This window comes from Puma concolor, chromosome A1, assembly GCF_028749965.1.
Source record: "Puma concolor isolate L17-30 chromosome A1, mPumCon1.1.hap2, whole genome shotgun sequence".
In the NCBI taxonomy this organism is placed as follows: domain Eukaryota; kingdom Metazoa; phylum Chordata; class Mammalia; order Carnivora; family Felidae; genus Puma; species Puma concolor.
The window spans coordinates 113,515,809-113,543,225 of NC_141667.1; the positions used below are offsets into that span (position 1 = coordinate 113,515,809).

The 27,417-nt window shown below is 39.0% G+C and overlaps 1 protein-coding gene and 1 non-coding gene across 14 annotated transcripts in view; both read left to right on the top strand.

Moving 5' to 3' along the window:
- The window catches only part of PDE4D (phosphodiesterase 4D), a 1,391,688-nt gene that overhangs the window by 1,212,533 nt on the left and 151,738 nt on the right, over nt 1-27,417 (top strand). The gene's annotated exons all lie outside the window — the stretch shown is intronic.
- On the top strand, nt 8,914-9,022 carry LOC112861826 (U6 spliceosomal RNA). The gene has a single exon (XR_003223715.1). It is a non-coding gene; the product is annotated as a U6 spliceosomal RNA (small nuclear RNA).

Below are 27,417 nucleotides of genomic sequence, written 5' to 3' on the forward strand. Positions count from 1 at the left end.
TTAAATATATATTTATAAATACATATGTGTGTGTGGAGACAGAGAGAGAGGGGAAGCAGGTCTAACACAATGACTTTTCACCCAGGAAGTGATTGAAATAATACTTGGCGTTATAAACAGTGAAAAAAACAAATGTGTAATCATGGGGAAAATAATTAATTGAATATCTATTGCCTGAATATCTGCTCTGGGTATTCTGTTACAACATTAATTGACATAATTAAATGAAACTGCATGTTATTTAGTCAGCCAGTATGAGTCGAACCCTATAGATTGAAAACCTAGCTTTCCTTTTATTAGCTTTTTAACTGTGGTCAATTTACATAAATTCTCTAAGCTTTCATTTTCTCATCAGTAAATTCTAAGTCAGTGATTGGTAGCAAGAATGTATTCAACAAGTGGTAGGTAGTGTAAGTGCTAGAATTTTATTATGATTATGATTATTATCCATTTGGTGAACAAATATTTTCTGTGTACCTTCTATATGGCCTGCAATAGGGTAGGTTTTAGAGATCAAGGTATGAGTAAAATGTGACTATTGGCATCAAGGAATTCACAATCGAGGGGAGAAGGGATCATGAATGATTATGTACAAGCCAAGTGGCCATAATTGAAGCAACTTCAAATATAGGTACTATCTATGGAAAGTTCTTTGCTGAGCTTTGAAGAATGTAGAGTTTTGCGTATAGTCAAGGGACGATCACCTGACCCCAAGGGGCCAGCAAGAGTGAGGTGTGGAAGCATGGGTGCCTGTCAGATCAGCAGACTAGGGACAGTAAAAGACAAAGAGAGTTGAAAGTGTGCGGAGCAACAAAACAGGAGCAGTGAAGAGTATTGGAAGCCAGTGTTGATCATGGTGGACTTTGTTTTATGGGCAAGGGAAGATTATCAATCATTTTTTTAAGTGTACTTATTTTGAGAGACAGAGACAGAGAGAGAGAGAGAGCATGAGTGGGGGGGGGCATAGAGAGAGAGGGAGAGAGAGAATCCCAAGCAGGCTCTGCACTGTTAATGCAGACACCGAGGTGGGGCTCAATCCCAGGAACCATGAGATCATGACCTCAGCCGAAATCAAGAATCAGACGCTTAACTGACTGAGCCACCCAGGTGCCCCAAGTCATCAGTCGTTTCTATGCAGCGGAGCAAGTATATAATTTAGAAAGACAATATTGGAAGCAGGATAGAAAACATACCAAAAAGAAGAGACTGGAGGCAGCCCCATCCTCATTAGCAGGCTGTTATCTGTCAAGTACACACTAAGGATAACGCAACTCTGAACTCGGGTGGTGGTGTCTCCAGTGAAGATGAGGGGATAGACTGACAACTGTTTTCAGAGACAGAGTTGAGAATACTTGGCAGTTGATTACCTTGAAGAGTGATGAGAACAGACGTGAAAACAGAAGTCATACGGTGTTCATCACAGCACATGTATATAAGCATAAAAGATGGAAAACAACCCAATAATAATAAATACTGTAGGAATTCTGTTTTGTTATAAAAACCTATAATAAAACAGTTTTTACCTGAATTATGGCAAAATTTTAATCATGTAAAAATGCTACTATTTTAAAGACTACATGATAAGGTGCTAAGTGGGCATTAGGCACACATTTAATACATTTTAATTATGTGTAATGGATTAAATTTAAGACATTCTTAGCTGTTGACTAGTAAGTAGCAAAGGCTGATAGCTTAATCATTTTATATAGACTCTAGTGACAAACATGTATTTTTTGGGTCTCAACTGTTTGCCTCTTCTCACTTGGAAAAGGTACTAATGAGATGCTGGCTAATGATATCTCAGTATTGGGGAGCCACAGTGAAGAATTAACTATTTTTTCAAATAATATATCCCTCAGATAGGACAGTACTCTATCTGTTGATTGTTGAGCCTATGACGCCTATGGCTTGACTATTGTATTATCCTTCTAGTGTCGAGCAAAGCTACCACGGAAAGAGAGGATCTGAATGTTCACCCAAGTCCACTGCAGCCAATATCCCTTCCTACTGCCCTGAGTTTGAAAAGGGCAGTATTTCCCAAACCTGCCTGACCAAAAGAGATCACCAGGGGATGCTTGAAAACAAAAATAAGAGGATAGATTCCTAGACAGTCCAGAACAGAATCTTTGGGACAAGACTCACAGTCTTTATGAGTGCTCCCAGATGATCCATTTGGGCAGCCAAATTTGGGAGAATCATGGAATACTGAATGATGTGGGTGAGAGTGCCAGTGCACAGTGGGGTCATTGAGTTGCTCATAATTTGCTGGAAAATCACTGTCTTTCTGGAAAGTGTATTAGTGACATTCACACCCCCATGTAACAAACAATGCAGTCTAAGATAAACAAGATACTATGTATGAAGTGCTGTGTGATTAGGAAGGAAAGACAAGGTGATACTATTATCAGTGTAAAGCACGTCATCATGGTCGTCATTACTGGGCTGCCATTGCTGTTATCTCTCAAAATGTATACAAGATTTTAATTAGACAAGCTTGCTCTTCTCCTAGAAGAGAAGTATCATGTCCATGTTTGCGTGTGAGGGTGGGAGCGGGCTTGGGAAATGTTATGTTTAGTAACTGTATTGTTTTTGTGTTCTTAGACACAGTACCAAGTTTCCTTAAAGAAAGAAAGAAAGAAAACAAAAGCTGCATTCTTAAGTTGCTCCCTTTACCCACAAAGGGCTTCCCACCCATGTATTCTGTAGAAAATATTCTAGGCATACTCAGAAATACATTACTGTGGTGGGGCAAAGCAGTGAAAATTCCTTTTGGTCTAATTTCCCAAATTTTACTGGTTAAATGTGACACTGAATTGTTTGACTCCATGAATCAACAGAGAGTTCACTTCGAGCAGCCTTCTTTCACCATCTCAGAAAATACTTTCAGAAAATCAGTTGGAGATGGTATGGATACTGACATTAATAAAAGGTAACATTTTCTGACATTTAATACTTACTGAAGACTCTACAGGCATAATCTCCTTTAAACCATATGAGGATCCTATATACAGCCACAAATGACAAAGTGTAGATTACAGCTGACTCAAAGGAAAGGTTTCCCTTCTTAAGATCTATTGACATGTGCACAAAAACAAACAAACAAACAAACATACAATCTGTCGTCATCTGCCTCTTCTCTAGGACAGTGACTCCCTAGGAATTTTTCTTGTTCTTTTGTTCTTTTTTTTTTTTTTTTTTAAGGAGGACAGAAAATAAATTTATATGGTCCTGTTATGAATGTATATGAATGGATAGTAGGATAAGATGATGGATAAGGTCTGGGGTTCCTGGGTGGATCAGTTGCTTAAGAATCTGACTCTTGGTTTTGACTCAGGTCATGATCTCACAGTTCATGAGTTCGAGCCCCACATCAGGCTTCGTGATGACAGTGTGGAGCCTACTTGGGATTTTCTCTCTCCCTCTCTCTCTGCCCCTTCCCGGCACACTCTCTCTCTCTCTCAAAATAAATAAACTTAGAAATTTTTTAAAAAGAGAATGGATAAAGTCTATGGATACAGAGAAACCTTTGGGAAACCCTAAGAACTCAGTTACATAAGCTAAGGAAAGGATTCCTGCCTAGGATGTAGAATTCTTGAAGCATTCTTTAATTCCTACCATCCTCTTCCTGACTCTCCTGAAGTACCTCCTGAGAGTACCCTGGCAGGAACTTCCACAGGGAGCGGCGGTGTGGTCTGTGTGAGAAGTGCCTCACATAGAGTATGTCAGAAGTTTAGGGGCAAAAAGCAGTGCTTGAGGCTCCTACTCACCTTGCTTCTAGGACCACTTTTAACTGCTGAAATGGCACTTTCTACAAGTGATAAGATTCATCATGTCTTTGTTTTAGACTCTTGATAAGCCCATCATACCTGTTATATTTTCTTGGGCACGATTTCTAGCCATGAAGCTCCTTAGCTCCCTATCCCCCAGAAGCACTTCCTGTAGATATTTCCGATGTCTAAATATCCAGTGCTTTTTAGTGTGCTATCCTCTATTTCTCTGTGGTTCCTTTCTGGCACTGTGGGCAGTCTGGAAGTATTTCTGCTTCACTGTATTCTACATGGGTGCTTATGACTTTTTCTTTCTGGTATGTTTTTGATATTTGCATATTGCACACTGAATTGTCTATGTGGAGAATCTCTTTTCTGTGTGCCCTCCTGGGTTTGCCCTTTTTCTCTCTGTTTCTAGGTTGTGAAAGACTGTGTTTAGGCTCTGGGACCCAGTGAGGCATAAAATACCTCCCCTGAGCTTTAGAACCATCATCCTAGAAGTTTTCTGAATTGAAAAAGATCAAATGTGTTTTGTTGATTGACAAAGAGCATTAAGTAAAAAAGAAAGCAGAGGGTTCACAAATGCTTGGATAGACAAATAGCTAAAATCAGGAAAGGCAGGAGGAAGGGAGTGAGGAAGAAATGAGTCAGGATGAGAGGCCTTTTTTCCTACAGAACCAGGAAGCTGTCTGCGCTGGGATTTTAGCTCAGACTCTGCAAAGAGTCCTGGGGACCCAGTTCAGGAACTTAGGGAAAACTTAACAGCATGAGAAAGTAGAAGACAGACTTGTAAAAGAGTAAATGTCTTCCAAATAACTAGAGAGGGTGACAGAAAAGGACTCTTAGTCCTGGAACTGAGAGATTGAAGTTGAGGAACAGGCAAGGGCTTCTGAGACACTTCAAGTCTCTGACTGTGTGACTCTGCTGTTTAACAAGAATTGTTTACATACAAATAGACCTAGGTTTTCTTTTCCTGCAGGTTTTTATTTTGAAAAAAAAAATTACACATTGTTGTAAGTTGTATTTGTGAATTTGATGTACAAGTGGGAACCTAGAGAAGAAGAGGGCTCAGAAGTCAGGAGATCGGGGTTTCACGAAAGCCGTGCTCTCCTGCTCACCTGCTTTGTGACCTTCGACAACTTACTCTATGCCCTGACTCTTTTCTGTTAAAATGTGGTGGATACTCATAATAATATCCTCCTAATTTTGAGAATTACACAAGATAATGCATGTAGAAAATTTGTCACAGTGTCTGGTAATAATAAATGGCAGCTCTTACTAAAAGGTGAAAAGCGCCTTATATATCAATGAGCATTACAAAACTATCAGTAGACGCTATTGTGCCATTCATGTTGATCCTCAAAGTAGTTACCTTTGTAAAATGTACCTGTTTTTAGTCCAGATGCCACTGCTGAGAGTATTTTGGAAATAGTTTTGGGAATAGCTTATAGGCCAGAGAGGAAAGAGTCACCTCATTGGTTTACTGTCATGCTTCACTTTTGACAAGAAATACTATTTCCAATATGATTACCAATGCTAGTCAGCAAACAGGATGTCAGAATAGCCTGGATCAGGCTAATTCTAGAAATGAATCCACTCCAAGGGTAAGACAATTTTGAGGCATTTGGAAGAAGTATAACAGACGTGGCAAGGAAATCCCAAGACAATGTCCTAGGATTGTAGAGTGATGGCAACATATAGAATAATCAAGCATATAGGTAGGTGTTCACAGGGGACACTTTGAAAGAGTCAGCTTCATCTGAAATCCTGTCAGTTTCTGAGAAGAATGCAACGGTCTCTCAGAGTCTTTTTGCCTCTTCAACACACCTTGTACAGTCTGCATTTCTAAAGATCTTCCCAGCACAGTTCTCTTCACTGGAAACTGCTGAAGGTCCTGGAGATAAAGGAGAAGGCCAGTGTGTCCCAGCCCTACTGGCTGAGAGAGGGGCCCAAGCCCTCATCATTTCAACAGAAAGAGAAGCAGAGGAAATCAACCTGGCATTATACTACAAGGTTATTTCTCACTGTGTCTATCATATTATCACTGAGCACTTACAGTCCTTCAGCATCCTATTCTTTGAGGATTCTCACCCAGCTCTCTTCTAGGCTGGCTTATACCCTTCCCTTAGATGATGGTACATCAGCAATGATCCTCCAGTGCAAGGTAAAACCCAACTCTGCTAACTTAAGTAAAATGGAATGTAGTAAAATGGAATCTACTTTACTTCAGTAAAATAGAATATTGGAAATAATTTCCAATTCCCTGAGAATTAGTCAGGAGGCTGAAGGATCAGGGATGAAGGACTCCATTCATCTTCAGAGTGCTAGAAAGGCACAAATGAAGGGAAATTCTCATGGCAGGAGCAATCTAGAGAGCCTCCTATAACTGTTTTGAGTTTCTTTGTTAAGATGTCTAAGAGTTAAATTCCAATGAAGGGGTCTAACTGGTCTAGTTTGGGTCTTGGGTCTTGGCTAAAGGAGAATAGGACATCTGGCTGTTCTCCCACACTATGTAACATAAGGTTGTACCAAGAGCGTAAGTTATAAGGCCAGATTATGTGGGTTCATATCCCAGCTCTGCCACTTACAGATGCTTTTCTTCAAACACTTCATTTAACCTTCCATATACTCAAGTCCCTGGTTTTTGAAGTAGGGATAATAGTAGTAATTTTCTCATAAGGAGTTCAAGAAAATTGAGATGATAGTTATGGAAAACTAAGCACTATGCATGGCACATAGGAAGCACTTAATCACTTTGGACTATGCTATTATTACAATTATCCAATGGAGACACCAGATGATTTCCTGAAACAAATTAGGGTACTGGTAGAAAAAAGAAATACATGTTGGTGGACCCCAAATTATTACTGATTATGGTGAGAAAAGAAGATTGGCCACAACACACTTTATTTTGCTAATATATATCTCTCAGCTTGCTGCTCTTTATAATATTAAGGTTCTTAGGAATGTGGATGACATTTGTTCATTAATGTATCCCTGGGAATCCAGTTCCTCTGAAGGTACAAAAGTGACTTGATTGCCTGACCATTTAAAACACACACGTTTATGCTTAGTTCTATACAGAGTTTCATGATCTGTGGCTCCCGGTTTGCTTATAAGGAATCAAAGTGAGGAATAATTTACATTTCTATGATCTTGGCTTAATAGTAATTTAAATGAACTGTGGTCTGGGTTTACTTTAAGGAATACAGAATAATAGAGACAGATTGTTTTTAAGCGTTTCAACTTTCTGAGAAAAAAACATGTAAGTAGACCCCAGTATATGAATGAGTTGGGGTTCTACGTTTATTTGAAGGTTCATTGTTTGATCTTTAGTTTTGGATATCCACATAGTGACCTTCATCAAAGTCCTTAGAAACAGCCTATACCCCCATTCCAGGAAGGTGAAGATTTCCTAAGGAGAAAGAATCTGAAGGATGACTTGAGGTCCCATGGAAAAGACACTTCGGTCCATTAGAGGCATGACGTGGACTTAGATTTCTGAAGACAAACGGAAGCTCACGATAGAACACTGTACTATGCATTTGGAACATCCGGGTCATCATAAGGAGGAGGGCCCAAACCCTAGCTGTGGGGAGCTAGACTGAGTACCGCGTACTGTGGCAGAACCATCAGGTGGAACCTCACTGCCCCCACAGTGGCTGCCTACAGAGCCACTGAAGCGCTGAATCTCTTGACTAGATCCTTCCACCTGACCACTGCCCTCCCAACCCAACACCCTGACGGAGCTTCTGAGGCCACCCAGCTCTGGCCTCTGTGTCTAAATCTGCCATCTTTGTCCCAACCCCTGCTCCCAGACCTGACCAACTTTGGCCCGTCCACCCAGCCATACCACGCCATGTCACCCAACACAAGGAAAGCATTTTGACGCAAAACTGAAAGTACAGGCACCCTTAGCGTTACTTTTTTTGAAAGGTATGTGTTTTTCCAGGGGAACAGCTAGGCACTGTAAGAAGCTGGGCTTTGGTTTCATTCAATAAATACAGAGAACCCTGGATATATCACTTGATAGCCATTTCACTTTGAAGCGACTTATTCTCTGAGCCTCAATTTGTCATCTGTAGAATGTAAGTTAATAATTAACCTACCTCAGAAAGTTATTTTAAGGATTAAATGAGATGAATAAGCACCAAGCCTACTTTCTGGCACATAGTAGGGACTGAGAAAGAAATTCTAGTTCTTAAATAAACCTCTTTTTTTTTTTTTTTTTTTTAGTGTACATTGAGTTTCAGAGGTAAATGAATCATCTTTACAATTGGAAGCTTGACATAAGGAATGATGAAGTAAACAACTAAATTTCTTTTAAAATTATTTTCCTTTACTAACTTGTCTTCTATTGTCTGTGTTCATACAAACTAGCTATGCCTGCTAAAATGTTTCCACGGCCAGCTCTTTTCTACATGTTTAAATTCCTAATTGTGCACACAATCTTAGTCACTATATTTTCATATGCAAGCAATTAAGACTCATTTAACAGTCCTCCCTCTGGAAGGTTTTGTTCTCCATCTGCCATAAATCAGATTCCTTAGGAACATGTTTGATTTTGAAACAATGTGAAAGTACTGTTCATTTTGTTCAAATTTCATTTATGTACCATTTTTTAAAGTGATGTAAATGGACAGCCACAAAAAGCTCAGCAGCTGGTCAAAACAAGACATCAAAGAAACCATTGAAATGGGGCAAAAAATTAAAAAAAAAAACTAATATGCTAGGACAAAGCCAAATAAAAACCATAGTCTGATAAACATTTCAGACACATATTGCTCATATTTACTTTACAACAGATTTAAAATCTGGGAAAATAGGATTGCACCCCTGTTCCCAGTTGAGGGCAATGTATGTGAGGAAAAAGAGTGAAGGAAGCCAGAAGGAGAAAAACAGAAAAAGATTAGATTTGCATTTTTGGAGAAACATGCTACACAGCTACACATTTAAATAATAATAACCAGAAGACTCAAACAGATTTGTAGGACACTTTTTTGTTCATTTAAAACCCACTGGTAAGTATGGTTCTCCTTCACCACAGGTGAAGTCCATTTTAGTGTGTTCTATGAGCTTTTCTCTGGATCACCAAAAAGAAGCTATGCTTGGCCAAATTAAGAAGGAAAAATAATTATCAGGTTCTATGCTCATTTCAGCAGCACATATACTAAAATTGGAACAATAGAGAAAAGAATAGCACGGCACTTGCCCAAGGATGACAAGCAAGTCCATGTGAACTGGTAACTAAAATTCAGCAAAAAATTTGAAAAGAAAACGATTGTTTTTTTTTAATTTTTCAAGATTAAATATCACAATTTGGAGATGTAGCCCGCAGAAAATAGTATCCTTTGCCTAAACATACCATTGTCTGGGAACTTGAGACAAATCACTAACATAGCTAATGCAGTAAATCCCCAGTTATATATCAATAGGATATTTTGTCCACCAGCTTCCTAAGGCTTTATAAGCTGAGTTGTTTTGATATCATTTGATGAAAGGTTCTGTAAAAGTTCAAAGTATTGTTGTTAATTTGGGCAGTCACACCTGCAAATTTAAAATGCCTTTGTGCACAGTGTAGCACAATCTGCTTTCAAATAAGACCTTCAAAGGGGTTAGATTCATAAGTGTGACAGATCTCCTTAGGTGTTTCCCTACAAAGAAAAAGTAAAACTAGGAGAGCCACTCCCACACCACCATCTCTGTCTCTTCGAGCCCAAGCACCAAATGGCACCTCTAAAAAGAAAGGCAGAGAAAATGTTAGTACTTCTCTGCTGGAGATCTAAAGCAAGATATGGAAGGTGTTCTGGAAGAAGTAGCACTTAAGAATTATCAATTTGTTTTCTGTACTTATAGACCTGATTCCACTTTTTAACAAGTAAGTCTTTAAATGCATTTATTGACTGTTCTGGGGTTCTTTACACCTATTTCCTGGTATTGAATAGTATACGTTCCTAGACCATTTCTGGATAAGTAGATTGTTACTAAACTACTAGAGCTAATAAAATTAATAGTGACTTATCATCAACCAGTGAACAAAAACATGTTTAATTCTGTACTCTGGGTTTCAGGGAAATGGAAATGAATGTGACCTAATCCTACCTACAAGGACTTAGCAGGATATAATTGTACATATGAAAAACGTATCAAGAATCTTAGATACTCCCAGGATTGTGTCACAGAGAGTAAGTGTCTTAAGAATTCAGAGGAAGCAAAGATCAAATTCAGATGAGCAATGATAGACCTTGAATGCTTTTCAGATAGTTTAGAATAGTTATGTGTCCCTCCTGGATGATCACTACATAGCTGCAGACATTTAGGACTGCTTCCAGTTACCCAGGAAAGTAGCCCTTTTCATCCAGGACCATTTGCTATTACAAAAGAGGTGATTACTTATGATTTACTGACATTCCTTCATTCTGCATGTGGCACTGGACTTGTGAAACTTGTAGAAAGAGCAGTAACCCCAGTGTTTAGGGACCAAAGCTATAAATCCAGCTGTCACTAACTCCCTGTTTAACCTTGGGTCCGTAATTTAAGCTGGTTTCTCATCAATAAAATGAGGATATCAGATTACTAAAAATATCTAAAAATCCAACCAGCTCTTTTGTGCATTTTTTAAATTTTTTAAAAATGCATGCTTCTGATTGCCTTTATTTTCTATCATTATACTTCCTTAAGTAGTGGTGAAAAGATACACTAAACCAATATATGAATTCCACTTTTCCCAATATAGATCCTTTAGAGAATGTCTTTGATACCCACCGTTTGCTATTTTGAATTTTCAACAAAGAGTTAAAAGAAAATTCTGGTTCCCCTGGCTCGTCATCCTCTCCAGTTGGCAGAAGTCTTCGTGTGGACTTGATGGTTGCCTAGAGCAACAAAATATTAGGGACAGAAACATGTTCAGGGACTTGATTGTCTAAGTGACTCAGAGCTGAGAGACCTTTTCCAGCTTGACTGGAGCCCATACTTAGCTAGAGTGAGTATTTGTCTATGCCTGTCTGCGCCACTCTGCTGACTTGGAGGTGCCTGCTATTTTGCTTATAGAATACAGAAGCCAACCTTGAAACATGCAGAGAGAGGTTAACTGGTCAGAAGGCAGTCTTCATTCAACATGTCTCACACATGAGAGATCCTTAGGACTAGTAAATATCAACAAGATGAGAGGCCGATTGTGGGCTTTGAAGAGCACATACCAAGAACATTATGAGAACTGAATAAAAATTCAATCTAAGAGCTACTCTTCAAAGCCAATTATCCATTTTGAGATAGTGCAATCCACTGGAGGAGCTGTTTGCAAAAATCAGTAGCTTTTTCCTTCTCTCTGTTGAAGCCAGACATCTCTAACTATGCTCTGAGTTAAAATGTGAATTTAAAAAACATGTTTTTCTGTTCCTAAACTCCTTAAATCCTGAGGTCATCCCCTCCCTGTGCCATCAGTCTGGCTCCATAATACCAATTACTCCAGCTTGTTAAGGAAGTTATTAGCATCCAAGAGTCACGTCTTTAGCTTCTAGTCAATGTTGCCTGCAGCGTGAATTGGAGGGAGAAGTATTAGCCAAGTCTTGTTACTTGAAGTCCTCCATCCTTAGCTATTTAACTAGGTTCCATCTTAATTATGTGTTTGGTTGGTGTTGTTTTTATACCTAGTACACATTCTTCCCACTTGCACAGGAAAAAGGTCACTATGATTATAATAGCAATCATATACTGTTACTTTGTATCCTAATCGAATACTTACTATGTGTCTTCATGATCGCAAACTGGCCCTCTCAGCGTGGACATCATGAATTGCAATGAATATTCTTTTTGAGTGATTGGAAACAGAGTCCTCAACACAGTTTACGTAGTAATTCTTATCCACATAACCATAGCAGCTGTTTGGAAACATGTCCTCAGATCACTTGTTTGCAAGTGTCTTTTTCCATACAATCCTGCATGGAGTGGAACCCATATACGTTTCTTGACATGTGAAACACGTGTGACCCTGGCAGATGATTCAGCTGACCTTGAAAACTACAGCTGTTTGGTCACTTTAAAAACAACGCAATACCAGTGATTTACTAGGCTTGGGCTTAGACCACTCATTTTATGCCGCCTGATGGGAATTCTGACCCTTCAGGGAAGGAAAAAAAAATGTAAGACCGTGGAAATGTGTCATGCTGGGTGTTAATATTGTCCTTACTTTTAATACACTTCTTTGCAAAAAGTATAGAGACGACTGCTTGCCATCACAGGAAAAAAAGCAATAACATCCATGTGGCTTTTTTTTTTTATTTTTAAAAAATTTAATGAAGAAATGCAAGTGTCAGCTTTTGTTTCCTCTCCATTCAAATCAAGAGCAGCCTGTAATCTCCTAAAAAGACCAAAGCTTCTTTGCTTACTGTAAAATGTGCTCCTTACGTGGCATTACACAGTGGAGGGTTAACATTCTCTTCCAAGGCAGCCTTCTAAGTGTTCCAGGCACTATATATGCACACTATTTTGGTTCATCTGGAATGAAAGAGACCTGAAAAATTATGCTTTAATCAAGATGAAAGTTTGTTTCTCTTTCCTATAAAAGAGAGCCAGAGTGGGTGGCCCAGGGCTGGTGTGACTGCTCTAGCATTGTGAGGGATCTAGGATTCTTTTGGATAATTCCGCCACCATCCCTGAAGTATGGGCTTTGCCTCCATGGTCCAGGATGGCATGTAGAGAGCCATCACATCTAAATTGCCAGCAGTAAGACGGGGGAGGAGAAGAAGAATAGCACATCCCCTCTCTTTGGAAGAGAACTCCCAGAAACCCCACAGCATGCTTCTATTTATATCTCCTTTGGCTTATTCAGTCATATGCCACGTGTAGCTGCAAGGGAGACTGGGAAATAGAGTATTTTGTCCGGCAATCCCCTCATTTGGGAATTTCCATCTCCTTTCCTCTCCTTTTTGCCTTCCCAGGCTCTATTTCAAATTCTTTGCCATCCTGTTCTCCTTACACCTCTCAGGAAAAAACCCAACACTGTCAGTTTCTTATCTGCCTGCTCCACATCCTTATCTGAACTCCGGCGGGAAAAATCCCACATCACTCCAAGATGGATTCAAATAAAGTCAAGGCATTCACCTCAACGGGACCCTCAGTGCCACTTGACACTTCATCCTTGCTCTGTGCCCTCTCACTTCTCTTGGTGCTTGTTCCCAACTTCCTCCCCTTGTGAAGCCTCCCGGCGCCACAGCTGCTCATCACCTTTCAGCAAATGCCTTCACGTGCAGCCTAATCAAGAAACTCATTGTGAAGACATGAACCTCCCCAGTTTCTGTATCCTCTCATTGCCATCCATACCCATCCTGTTCTCCCTTCCGGTCCCAGCAGGTAATGCAACCCATCCCTTTCCTGCTCGAAGTCAACCCCTGCATCTGTGCCCTCGGACCTCTCCTCGCAGTATCTCCAGGACCTTTCTCCTTCTATTTTCCTTTCTTTTTCTCTCTTCTTCAATCTCTCCTGTCCTCCTGCCTCTTTCCCTATTCATGTCTGTCTCAATCATAAAAACAATACAGAACAAAACAATAGTGAAGCCCGGTAACAGAACCCTTGCTGATCCCTTGGCTTGCTTCTTTGCCCTTTCCTTCTCGGTCAAGCCACTCCACCTCCTCACCTCCCACACACTCCTCACATCAGTGTAGGAGGACGTCCTCATACACACCTCCTCCCACCACCCTCACTACGGTGTCCAGGGAGCTCTTTTTTGCCTTCTCTGCCCTGATCTTAGAGACCTTTGTCAGAAACCCTTTCCTCATTGATTTATCCTGTAAATATTTATTCAACACGTATTTATTAGGAACCATTCTCTCCCAAACGATTCTACTTTCTTTTTGCTGCTCTGACTACTCTTCTTCTTATGTCTACCTCCCCCGTTCCCCTCCTTAAACATTCTGTTTCTGGCTCATTGCTTTTCTCATTTTGTGCACTCTCTAGATGCCTACATATACTTATGTAGTTTTACCTTCAAACTTGGTATTCCCCAAACTGCCTGTCCTCAGAACTCCTCCTTGATTTCAGACTCTTACAAAAGCACAGTGCCTGATGATACTCCACCGTTTAAATACAACATGTTGAAGGGGCGCCTGGGTGGCTCAGTCCGTTACGCGTTCAGTCTTGGCTCAGGTCATGACTCGAGCCCCACGTTGGGCTCTGTGCTGACAGCTCTGAGCTTGGAGGCTGCTTCAGATTCTGTGCCTCTGTCCCTATTTGACCCCCCCCCCCACTCTATTGCTCTCTCTCTCTCTTTCTCTCAAAAATAAACAAACATTTTTAAAAAATTAAATACAACATGTTCAAAACTGTACTTCTGTTTCTTTGCAGATCTGTTCTTCCTGTCAATTAAGCAGCACTTTTATCCTAGACTGAAACTTGGAAATCATACACTCCTCTATCAAATAAATAACTATATTTTTAGTTTACTTCATAAATATTTGTCAAACCTGTTCTCTCTTCTCCATGCCAATGATATTTCTCCAGATCAGGTACTCATCAGCTCACCCCAGAATACAGAAGTAGTATTTTGAAACTGTCAGTTGCATTTAGCATTTTGTAATATATATATATATATATATATATATATATATATATATATATATATATATCATGGAATTGAATAGAAAGTAATACAATGTAAAGTCACATCTATAATATCAAGGATAAGTGTTGTTTTCTGAAATTGTTGACATACACACAAACATTCATAGCCTTTTTCCATGAAAATGTATTTCTTACTATATGTCAAAACATTTGAGAACCACTTTCTTAAATAGTCTGTCTTTTGTGTATTCCCCTTAACTTTGCTGTCTGCTCTGCAGTGCAACCAAATTGATATAGTTGAAAAATTAGTCTCAGAATGTCTCTTCCCTGCTTAAAACCCTTCTGTGATAAGCCTGAAGATAAAATCTGATCTCCTTGGCAGTGGTACACAGGACCACCTGCCTCTTCCAGTAGCCAACTTCTTCCGTCCATGTGTGCCATGTTTCATAGCTATCTGCATTTGCTTCTCTCTTCTTACCATCTAGAACTCACTTTGCTCTATTTTTAACTTTTATTTATTTTGAGAGGGAGAGAGACAGAGAGAGAGGGAGAGACAGAGGAGAGAGGGTGGGGGAGGAAGGGAGAGAGAGAGAGAATGTGAGCTTGCATGCATGCAGAGGGGTAGAAAGAGAGTGAGAGAGAGAATCCCAAGCAGGCTCTGTGCTGAGGATGCAGGGCTCGAATTTATGAACCATGATGCTTAACTGACTGAGCCACCCAGGTACCCCTCACTTTCTTCTCTTAATTTCTTGGCTCAGTTCACCTAATTGTTTGGGTACAATGACACCTGAATCCAAGACCTGCCCTGTTCCCCAAGTTGGGCCAGGCCCATCTTCTCCCATAGCCCCCATAGCTACCTCTGGCATAACTCTAATGAAATTGTTCTAAAAATTGTAGTTTTTGCCTCTCTATTCCTGTTGCCTCCCCAATAAGATGTTAATTCTTTTGTTGTGTCTTCACTGTGCAGTATACGGTGCTAGAACACCATCGTGATCAACTTCCGTGTCCAAAAGACCTGGAGTCAAGAGGTCCTTACACAGATCTCTCAGAACATGTTAAAATTGCTATTAAATAGAGTGTAGAAGCAAAACATAAGGCAGTAGAAGGCAACACTGAAAACTTTGTTTCTCCTGCACAGGAAAGAATATAGAATAAAACTGTGCTTCTTAACCCCTTTGACAGAAGGGAATAACGTGAAAGAAGGGACCAGTGGGAGACCTCTCTATTGTCTTACCTCTGAATGAGAAAAATGTGAGAAGCAGTGTCATAACTGGCCTAGGTTCATTGGCCACTATTTTAAATAACTCGCATGGTCCTATGGAAGGGCATGTGTATGTGAAAAAGATAAAACTCCTTTCGGTTTATTCTGAATGGCATTTAAGAGTAGCCTAACTCATGGTCATTGAAGGTTGGCCTATCACCTCACTGCAAGTCTGTGAGCACACTATTTCTCCAGCTTTGTGGAAATTTTAAGGAGGCATGTCTGTGATGTGACAAGTGCACAGCTCCCTGCCAAGGGCACTTTGGAGCGCTTATGCAAGGAGTATGTAGCGTTTTCTCCTTCTGATTTGGGCTGTGGCTTCCTATCTCCTCCCTAATATAAGAATAGATCTCTTTGGGGTGCCTGGGTGGCTCAGTCAGTTAAGCGACTAACTCCTGATTTTGACGCAGGTTATGATACCATGGTCCGTGAGTTGGAGCCCTACGTTGGCAGCGTGGAGCTTGACAGTGCAGAGCTTACTTACTTGGGAGTCTCTCTCTCTCTCTGCGCTTCCCCCACTCATGTTTGTGTGTGCGTGCTCTCAAAATAAATTGAGAGCAAAAAACCGTTCCACTGTTCTTTTTTTCTTGAGAGGGTAAGGACAACTAACTCCATAGTTCCTTCCTTTTATACTTGGTCCAATTCCATTACATTGTTTTATGGTCTTGGGCTTAGGGATGCCTCAGTACCCAACACTAGCCCTGGATTGTGAGACTAATGAGAAAAGCAAAATGACTTCAAGTAAAAGGAAGTGGTTAGTGTTGGGGAGAGAAACTTGGAAAGGTACATCACCAAGAACACTAGGTGCTCTATTCTTCCTACAGGCTATAGCTGGGTTAACACATTTCAGAATAACCAGTCAATTCATTTAGTTCCATCAAATGGCCGGTCAATTCAGTAAGGAGGAAGGGAAAATAAATGGGTTTTTTGGATGACTGGTTTAGCATCATGTAGCCTTGATCTTACTCATTTCCAGGGAATAATTTCAACTCTTAAAGAAATACAACCTACTGTAGGTTAGTTCAATATAAAAATACATTTTAAAAAGGATATTCAATATGTACTTGTTTTTTCCCAATTGTCATTAAAACATGTAGAAATAATATAGTGGGCATAGAAACTTGAATTATAATATGGGTAAAGAAAGGTTAAAATCATTAGGAGAAATTAACTTCTTTCTTTCTCATTCTTCTACTATCTAAATATCTCTCCTTCCTACTTCCTCCATCTTGTTCTTCCTTTGTTCTTCTGTTCCCCTCTCTTCTAACCTCATTAACAGTAACACCAACTCTGTGCCACACTCTGTGCTAAGATGACACACATGATCACACAATTCTCACAACTTCGTTAGGTAGGATTATTACAGCATTTTGCAGAAGAAGAAACTGAGGCTGATAGTCATAATTTCCCATAATCATTATTCTGAAAGGTTGACAGCTGGGATTCAAACCCTGGTAGTTATATTTCAGATTCTATACCCAGAAAACAACCCTCTATTGCTTCCCTTTCATTTCACTGTCATTCACTTTTGTTTCTTCCATAGCTCCTTTTTTCTCGTATTCTCCACTGCATTTTCTCCCATTTTTCCTTTCATTTTATCCTGTCTCCTTTTTTCCTACTCTCTGCTCTGCCTCCTTCGCTTATTTCTCTATGATCTCCCATATCTTATCTAATGTCCCTTTCCTTACCCTATTTACCATGTTAATTCCAAGCTTCCAGAATACACCCCCTTCTTCCCTCATGATACCTCCTCATTCCTCACCGCAGTGTCTGCCAGGCCGCTGAGACCCTGCCCCTCTGTCATTCTTTACAGTTGTTTTCCCAACATCTGTGCATGAGTTAGGAGGGGGGTGTGGTTTTAAGCACAAGTATAGATTCAAGAAAAGCCTGTGCCACTCTGCTCCTATACAGAAGGAGTGCTGTTCATGATTATAAAGCAGTTATAAACGGGAATTTCATTGCTGCCAGATATCTTGCAAATTAGGTTTTTGTTGAACCCCAGATGGTCTCCAGTGAGTTGAAAAAGATGATGCATCTTGCTAAGATCACTACCAGGAAGTGAGCTCCAGGCAGCAAACAGAAACCAACTCTAGGACTGTGAGATTCAAGACAAGTCAAATGCCTATGTATAACTGCAGTAAATGTTGAGGAGTATACCATGATGTAGTACTTGGAAGAAATTCTATTTCACTCAAGTGACCATATTTTCAAACAGCCAGTACAAAACAGAAGAGTTTCATTTCCTTGAATTAAGGTTATTGGGTGACTTTTCCTGGAACCACTCTTGAGAGTTCCAAGAAAGCACTCCAGGTCCCAGGCTACTGGCAACAAGCAGGCATCTTCACACAGTAATTCACGAAGGTCCTGCATCAGCATATGGGAGCATTTCCATCAGATTGGCTCAGTTATCAGAAATAACTAGATCAAAATACACATCATTCTTACAAGGATTAGGGCATGAAAGTTTGGAGGACTCATCACAGTTCTAGAAAACTGCTAGTTAATCTTCTGAGGTAGGACATAGAGTATCTTTCTTGAGACTCTCCTGTTTGTTTGTTTGCATGTCTGGTGTTTTCTTTTTCTTAACCTACTTCTTCAGTGTCCCAGCTTTGCTATAGCTTTTCTAGTTCTGACTTTACTTCAGACCATCTATACATGTGTTTGTTTTGTTTTGTTTATTTCTCCTGCCACAAGTTACCTTGTTTGTAGTTTCTCATTGACAATTTCAGTTAACTAGAACCTGCATATTTATAACTAGAAGTAGACAATTTTTTATTCTAGGCACATTTATTAGAGGCCATTGTTACTTGTGCGCCCATGAATTGCTTGCCTTTGGGTTAGATCTCCAGACCTGGTCTATTTCACATTTTAGATAATATTCTTTTAACAAGTAATTTTGTGATGGTCTCCATGTGCCAGACCTAAGCAGGGCTCTTAGGATACAATGATGACCAAAAGAAGCATTATCCCTGTCCTGAGTCCCTATAGCCTGGGAGCCAGGAGAAGGGAGGTGTCTATTAATAAAATATTCACAGGGCAGAATGTAAAATTCCAAACAAATATGTGATACAGAGGAAAAACTCCACGAGAGTGGCAGACCAGAAGAAGCCCAGCTTTCCTGTGCTCCTGGAATCTCCTGCTAGAATAAATAATCATGTCTAGCAGACTGGATCTTCTAAGAAGAATCCAGAAGCATGTAAGCCAATCAAGAAGAATGAACAAGTTTATGCCAAACCCCTTTTCTTCTGTTGTTATGCTCAGTTTGCAATGATTCTGTTTAAGAGCTTGAAAGCATGAGCTGCTCTGCTGTTCTCCCCCCCAGAAAAGGTGTCTTTTTGTGAAAGGCCGCACTGGCTCCTCTTCCTTCCTTTGCTCTTTCTTCTTCCGACTCCTCCTTTACCAACACAACTGTAACATCTTCTTCCCAGATCTAAGGCCCTGAATTTGGACCTCCCAAGTGGCAGGACTCTAGACTAATCCATTAAGTCTGCTAGATTTCCAAAACACTCATTCACATTTGGATGCCTGGGGCCTCTCATGTAGCCCTGGCTGTGCTAATTTCTGCGCTTGCATTTTAAACCCTTAGAGTCAGGATTTCACCAGAAGACTTCCAATTAATTGCTTAGATGGCACAATAAAGATATCCAGGTTCAAAGAGAAAATATGCACTAATGAGTCTGCTGTTCTTTGCAAGGCCCAGTAACAGGGAGCCTCCTTTTGGACAACTTTGCCAAGCCTTTGTGAGTTGTAGTTACACTGGGTCACAAATCTATTGACAAGACAAATGCAAGGGAGGCAAGGAGAGACGAAGTTTATCCTGACTTTTAACAAACCTGCACAACCACACGGAACCAGCCCTGGGAACCCGACATAAGAATCTTAAGGACTGTTGTTTCAGACTCTGAAATTCTGCTAAATCTCCATCCCAGTATCACTCAAGGTCTTTACAGCCTCTCTTTGTCCCTCTGCTGTACTTGTGCCTGGAATTCCTACTCCAAGGTTCCCCTGTGGTATTTTTAATAGTGTTGTTTGAAGCTGCAGCCAGTTTCCCCGTGGTTTGGGAGTTAAATGGATACAGTGATGTGGTGTGCTGTAATCGTTTTTGGAGGAATGTTAGGACAAATTAAAATCCAAATAAGATAGCACCTGAAAGAACCTGGTACCTTAGTGAATGAACTTAACACTATGGAAAGGTGTTGACCCCTAATTCTTGTTGTTTCTATTGACACCTCAGTGATTAAGAGGAAATATGTACTATTGACCAAACTGACTTTGGCATTAGTTTTGGAATCAAATGGGGAATATGCACTCAGATTCATTGTTGTTTGCCCATCAACTTCTTCCATGTTTGCTTTTCTGTCTAGTTAAGCCTGAGGATGTGTGTTAGTTTAAGAGAAAATGGTAGTCTTTAAGTAAGGGGAACTCTTGAAGAAAGGGAGGAGAGAAATAATTAACACCTTTGCTCAAAGCACCAAAATCTGTGAGCTAATGATTGCCAGGTTTAGGCAATGATGAGTACCATTACTACCAAAATAGGTCTAGCATCTCTTTCTTACACATAATCCATATGCCCAGGCTCACATTAAGCAAAAGCATTACAGGATTCCACAGCCTAATATTAGTTAGCTTTTCCTTGGAACAATAAACATCATTGGTGTATTTGAATCACATGTACCTGAAAATAATGAAAATATTTTTTCATTATTTAGAACAAAACCTATTTAGAACAAAACCAATTCTTAAAAAATTATATATAGGGGCCCCTGGGTGGCTCAGTCAGTTAAGCGGCTGACTTCGGCTCAGGTCATGATCTTGCAGTCCATAAGTTCGAGCCCCGCATCGGGCTCTGTGCTGACAGCTCAGAGCCTGAAGCCTGTTTCAGATTCTGTGTCTCCCTCTCTCTGACCCTCCCCCGTTCATGGTCTGTCTCTCTCTGTCTCAAAAATAAATAAATGTTAAAAAATTTTTTTTAATTATATATAGATTTTATACCATATGTATATCATATATATGTCACACACACACACACACGTATATATATGATATATATAATCTGTATTTGGTTTTAGTAAGTGTTTTTTTAAGTTTATTTATTTATTCATTTTGAGAGAGACAGAGATAGCATGGAGCCCGAATGGGGGCTCGAAACCACAAAGCCGTGAGATCATGACCTGAGCCGAAACCAGGAGTTGGACCAACTGAGTTACCCAACTGAGCTACACAGGCACCCTTCAGTAAATAGTTTTATTTCCAGTGAATCCTTATTTATAGGTCCAATGAATAACAATATCATCCATGGAGTTCCTTCTAAAAAGTCTTCGTTGGTGATGGATGTATTCCAGGGAGAATAGGTTATATGTAAAATACAATTAATACCCAATCAAAGTAATAACACATAACTTACCCTGAGTGTTTATTATGCCATGTGCTGGGCTAAGCTTCCTACTTGCATTATTATTTCCCCCTCCCCATACTATGTGAGGTGCAGGTCTGTCATTGTCATCTGAGAACACAGAAACTTAAAGAAGAGGAATTACGTGAGGGTTTAGACAATATTTGAAGAGTTACAATAAGAAGAAAAAAGAAAAGCCTTCTTCAGTTCAACTGAAAGGTCTTACTGTTTCTTTCCCACTTTTAAAATATAATATTCCTCCTCTACTCTCAACTGAAATAAGGTCACATAGCCTATACATTATAGAGACAGAAATCTAAAATAACCACCGCCAAAATCCCAACCAAGTCAGTCAACAGTTTAGGAAAATGAGTTTTTGTTTTTGTTTTTGTTTTTCTAATTGAGGATACTTCCAATAATGACATGACTAACTTACAAAGTAAAGATCACTGGCTTCAGTAGCAAGTCATCCCTGAACTAAGAAAAACAGGAAATAACTCAGATATAAATGATGACAGTGGCTGTTGAGTTAGGAAGACATTTGAAAATCCCCTCATACCAATAAATCATACACTGGGCCTAATACAATTTAGTATGGGTGACATTGTAACAGTTCTCCTACTGAAAGATTGTGGAGACAATAGAAGGAGAAGGTGAAGAAGACACTATTCAAATGATAGAATTTTATGGGGGGAAGTAATTACCATATCTCACTTGATGGACACCATCGGAGAGAAACAGAAATTTTGGCAAGAGAATCTATATGAGGACATATAGTTCCTAAATTAAAACTCTTTTGAGTTACTGTAGAAAGATTTTAAAATCCGATTTAGGATTTTAGAGACAAAAACAAGACCTTACAAAGTTCTAAATGCCATTTATTTAGAGAAGTGTTAAAGGAGTAGAGATTTAAAGAGTTTCACAACTTTTGGTTTCCAGGGGTTGAATTCAAGGTGAGACTGTAGATGACTCACACTGCCCAACTCATTGAAAAATGTAGGCAGCTTTGACAAGCACTGAATTTTATCAATTTTATTCAAAACAGTCCTTCTTAAAAATGATTTTATGGTGTAGACAATATTTGGGTTTAAGAAAAAATCTCCTCCAGTTCAACTGAAAGCTCTTAAGAGGTCTTTCTTTCCCTACTTTTTAAATGTACCTATCGCTCCTCTCAACTGCAGCATAAGAATTTCTTTTTTGTTGAATTGTAAGGAATATTTGAAACACAAGTGCAAAATAGTCAATTTTTCAAATTGGTGTGGAATTGACATGTCCTTACCTGTTGACGTTATGGTCAGAGGTGGGAAAGAGTTGTTCAAGGGGAGTAGAATTCTAACTTAAATATACTCTTTTCAGCATTTCTATATATTTTATCAAGGTATGTTTTTTACTGAGGAAATAAAGTCATACATGATTATTTTCTGCAGTTTTTCTGTAAAGCCTTATCCAATTACATTATCTAAGTCTCAGTCTTGCTGCTTTGCTCGCGACAGAGTCTGAATAAGAAGAAACTCTCCAAATCCAATTTGGGAATAAAAGAATCAAAACTCTTTCAACAATTTTCACTGGACCGCATTATTTGATTTGGAAGAAAGTGAGTCAGACCGTTTCCATTTCTTGATGAAATAACTATCTCATTTACTCACTTCAAGGAAATGACCGTCTTCAGTGGCTTTGAAAATATTACATTTCTATCCTACACTACTTTTAGGGATTACACCTCAAACCTAGGAAATTTTTTCATAATTGAAAACATTTTAATAAATAATATATCCTCATGCTTCAAAATACAAAATTCAAAGGGTTCCAAAATTTGAAATGGTGTTTCTTTTGTGCTATGTAAACACGTTTTATGCGTGTAAAAGTAAGATATGTATTTTCTAGCAACCTTTTAAAAATATAATATAAGAAATGTTTAATATTATTAGGTTAATATTTTGAAAGATATCAATAGGGGAAAAAAATCTTCCTGTGTTTTTTTTCAGTATTTTTTAAAAATAAGATTGGGATGCCTGGATGGCTCAGTCGGTTAAGTGTCCGACTTTGGCTCAGGTCACAATTTCACAGTTTGTGAATTCGAGCCCCACATCAAGCTCTGTGCTGACAGCTCAGAGCCTGGAGACTGCTTTGGATTCTGTGTGTCCCTCTCTCCCTGCCCCTACCCTGCTCATGCTCTGTCTCTGTCTCTGTCAAAAATAAATAATATTTTTAATTTAAAAATAAGAACAAGATTATATTTTTCCAAAACCTATTAAACTTGTCTTCAGAGACATATCTTAAAAGTTTCTTATCCATTTGTAAATATATTTATATCCATTACAAACAATGCATATTTTACCTGAACATGGGACTATGTAAATGAAATCAGCAGTTTTCAATTAGGATTTGACGATATTAGATATAGGATATCTTGTATGGCAACGAAGCAAGCTTTTACCCCTCTCTGACAGAGTGTTTTGTTGTTGTTGTTGTCGTTGTTGTTGTTGTTGTTCAGTAGCGGTCTTAAATCTCTAGGAAGGACCTGCACGTTCTTTGTAGGAAAATAGAAAATTGCATTTAAAGTTCATTCATTGCGAATCTGCTTTTTCAAAAAAACCCACAGGGAAGATAGATGTACATTTTTTTGTAACCCAAGCTGGTCAGCAAATCTCACAGGATTATTTTCTTCATCCATTTCTGTCTTTCAGAAGTGAAAAGCAGGTGCCCTCTGCCTCCTGCCTGTACACACAATTCCAGAGAAGTGCTAAGAATGAGAAGAAGCTTGAGAAAATAGGAAGAACATGAGTTTTAGAGTCTATCATACTTTCCTAATTAATTACCTGGTGAATTCAGAAAAATCGCTTGACCTCCATGAGTCTCATTTCTATCATCTGTCACACAGAATGGTGATAATACCATAGTTACTACAAAGATTAAATGAGACTCTATGGAGAGCATGCAACACACAAAAAGCATTCAACAAATATACCTTTGCACTTGAAAATGGTCATTCCGTTAAATTTACCTTTTCTTTTCTTTAAAATTAGAGAAAAACCTCCTCTATGTTTTCTACCATCATATCTTTAATGGGTATATATTTTCTACTGTAATATCTTTCAATGGGTATATATTCTCTAAAAAAACACATTACTTTAACATTTTTTTAAAAGAGTAATAGCATGTATAAAATAACAACACAGTTGCTTCTGGGTAATCATTTTTAAATTGTTGAAGAGAAAGGATCTCTAAAAGAGAGATCCAAAGACATGTGTTAAACATGTAAACCATTTAAGTCATAACCCTAGGTTACTCAACTAGGATGATATTTTGTTTGGATGTGACTTGTGTGTCACTTTTTAGGAAATTTATATTAAATCTTCATTTTTCAGGTGGCTCAGCTGGTTTGGCATCCAACTTTTTATAATTTTTTTAATGTTTGTTTATTTTTGAGAGAGAGAAACAGCTGCGAGTGGGGAAGGGGCAGAGGGAAAGGGACGCACAGAATCGGAAGCAGGCTCTAGGCTCTAGGCTCTGAGTTGTCAGTACAGAGCCTGATGCAGTGCTCCAACTCACCAATGGTGAGATCATGACCTGAGCTGACCCACGTGTGTACACTCTCTCTCTGCACACTCCATAACCTCTCCCACGTGTGCACACTCTCTCTGGCTCTCTCAAAATGAATAAACTTTTTTTAATCTGCATTTTTCTTACTTGCCCACTTTATTTGCAAGCTATTGCAGGATAGACTTCATTAAACGCAAATTTTATCGAACTCCCTGGCACCTAAATGTAAAGTGCTCAACAAATGCTTGTCTAAGACATACAAAGCCCTGTTGTATACAGTCAATTAACTATAATTTTAACAGCTGAAATATCGTGAAGATCAATATTCAAAACACTGCTTATCTTTTTTTTTCTCATTAACAGTCTAATGAATAGCATTTATTGAGTGTTTTTTCTTTGCTTTTTGAGGACACTCCTACACCCTTTTTTCACTCTGTCCCCTTTTGTCTTCTCTGAATATACCATTTACAGCCTTCTAGTTCATCTGGAAAAGTAACATGGTGTGAAATAATAGGCTGTTAGTGCTGGAAAGGATCTCACTGATCATCAGCACAGGGTCCATTTTAGAGAGAAGACTTGTCTCAGTACTCAGTGGTCACAGCTGGTCAATGGCCAGAACTCACATCTCGTGACTCACAGCGCGCTTGGTTTTCTTAACAAGACAAAGAACAAAGGAAATACTTTTTTCTCTTTACCAATAATAGAAAATTAAACTAATAAAGTCATAAAAGATGTTTCCCTTTTATAAACCATAGAGAAATTCCTGATGGTTCCTTTATTTGGATCTGTGATTTTTAAAACATGTGGTAATATCCATAATTGTATTAAAGTGAAAACATGTGATCATGAAGGAGTTGAAGTACCTTTGCCCTGTTCTGCGTTGCTAGCCAGCTTCAGGAAAAAGGTACACATGGTGACAAGTAGTAAACCAACATCAACCCTGAGGAATTTTTTTTTTTAATGTTTATTTATTTGAGAGAGAGAGTGGGAGAGAGAGGGAGGGATGGGCAGGGAGGGGGACAGGATCTAAAGCCAGCTCTGCACTGACAGCAGAGAGCCTGATGCTGGGCTCAAACTCACGAACCGTGAGATCATGATCTGAGCCAAAACCAAAAGGTGGACGCTAAACTGACTGAGCCACCCGGGTGCCCCAAACCTATGGAATTTTTGAGACTATCTTGAGCATTCCTAAGTGTAAAGCCTGTCAATTATTTATTGGTCCTAAAATCTAAATTGACTGAGGGATCAAATAGTTTTGACAAAATATCATTTGAATAAGATAATTGTAAACAACACTGGAAGTACATGAATTAATTATTGCTTAAGTACTCATTTGTTTAGTTAGGTGGAATATTGGAATGTCTTTTGCTTTATCAATTCACAATGATATGCCTAGTGTAAGATACTATAATGTCCAGTAATGCTATACCAATTATAATATTTATTCAGCATTCACTATGTTCCAGGCACATCCAAGATTTTTATGTGCATAGTATCATCTAATCTTTACAATTACACTTGGAGATGGTGTTATCTCCATTTTTCATAGGAAGATGTGTGATTTACTTTGATTAACTCACTCAAGGACATGCACAGTAAATGGGAGAGCTGGATTCCAGACTGGGTTCTGGCTGAGTCAATAACGTCTTAATTTATGCTAAATCAATTTCTGTGCTCATGTTATAAACCTTCTTGATACTTTAGTTGATTTATTGATGGTGACATTTGATTTTAGTGTTCTTCAAAATGGAATGGTAACTGTAAAATCCAGTCAAATTAGGGTTTGTATATAAATAAAAGTGAACATTTGAGGCTTCTAAAAAGGAAAGAAAGGAGGGATGAAAAGATAAAGGAAAATAAAGGAAGGGGTGATAGGTAAAAAAGGAAAGGGAAAGGAACTTAGTGCCTCCCTAGAACCTCTGCTACTATGTTATTTTATGAATGTAAATTTAAGAACACACTTCCAAATCCTACTTTATATTCCCACTTAACCCCAAATAATATTTTACTTAGCACTGTTTATCACCATGTTGAACTTCCATTTTAGTGGGAAAAAGTTTCTTTAGGATTCACCAAGAAAACACCTTCAGGGAAGAGTTCTGAAGACATTATAGGTAGGCAAGGATGTGAGGCCTCTCAAGAATAAAATAGGAAACAAAAAAGGAGAGAAAGAAGTTGGAAAAATTTCTTTTTTTTTTTTTAATTTTTTTAATGTTTATTTTTGAGACAGAGAGAGACAGAGCATGAACGAGGGAGGGTCAGAGAGAGAGGGAGACACAGAATCTGAAGCAGGCTCCAGGCTCTGAGCTATCAGCACACAGCCCGACGCGGGGCTGGAACTCACGGACTGTGAGATCATGACCTGAGCCGAAACCGGTCGCTTAACCAACTGAGCCACCCAGGCACCCCAAAGAAGTTGGAAAAATTTCTAAGAGGACCAGTGGAAAGCTAGATTGAACTCATTTTCCTTTGTTAAATATCAGGGACTCTACAGCCTTATCAATTTCATCATTATTATTTTGTTGGCTCTTATCTCTTTCCTGCAGTTACAATCAAACTCGTATTCATTCATTTATTCATTCATTTTCATGTGTTTCAAGGTTTATGCAGAGACACAAGTGTGGGTCCCAACTGGGAGAATGTATCCCCAACTCTAAAGTGCGTATGTCAAAAAAAGTCAAGGTTGGCCTTAAGAGATGCAAGCTAATTGCATCTCATGGATCAGTGAAAAAAAACAAGGAGGTGATTATGGAACTGAGGTCAGAAGGAAACCCCTGGAGGTGTAACTAAAAGAACCTCCAGACCTAATAGCCTTTATGCAGTAAGACACCAATTTAGATTCTGGAGAAAATTCCAAGATGACATAGCTCTGACCTTCTAGAACATGCAGAGTGCCC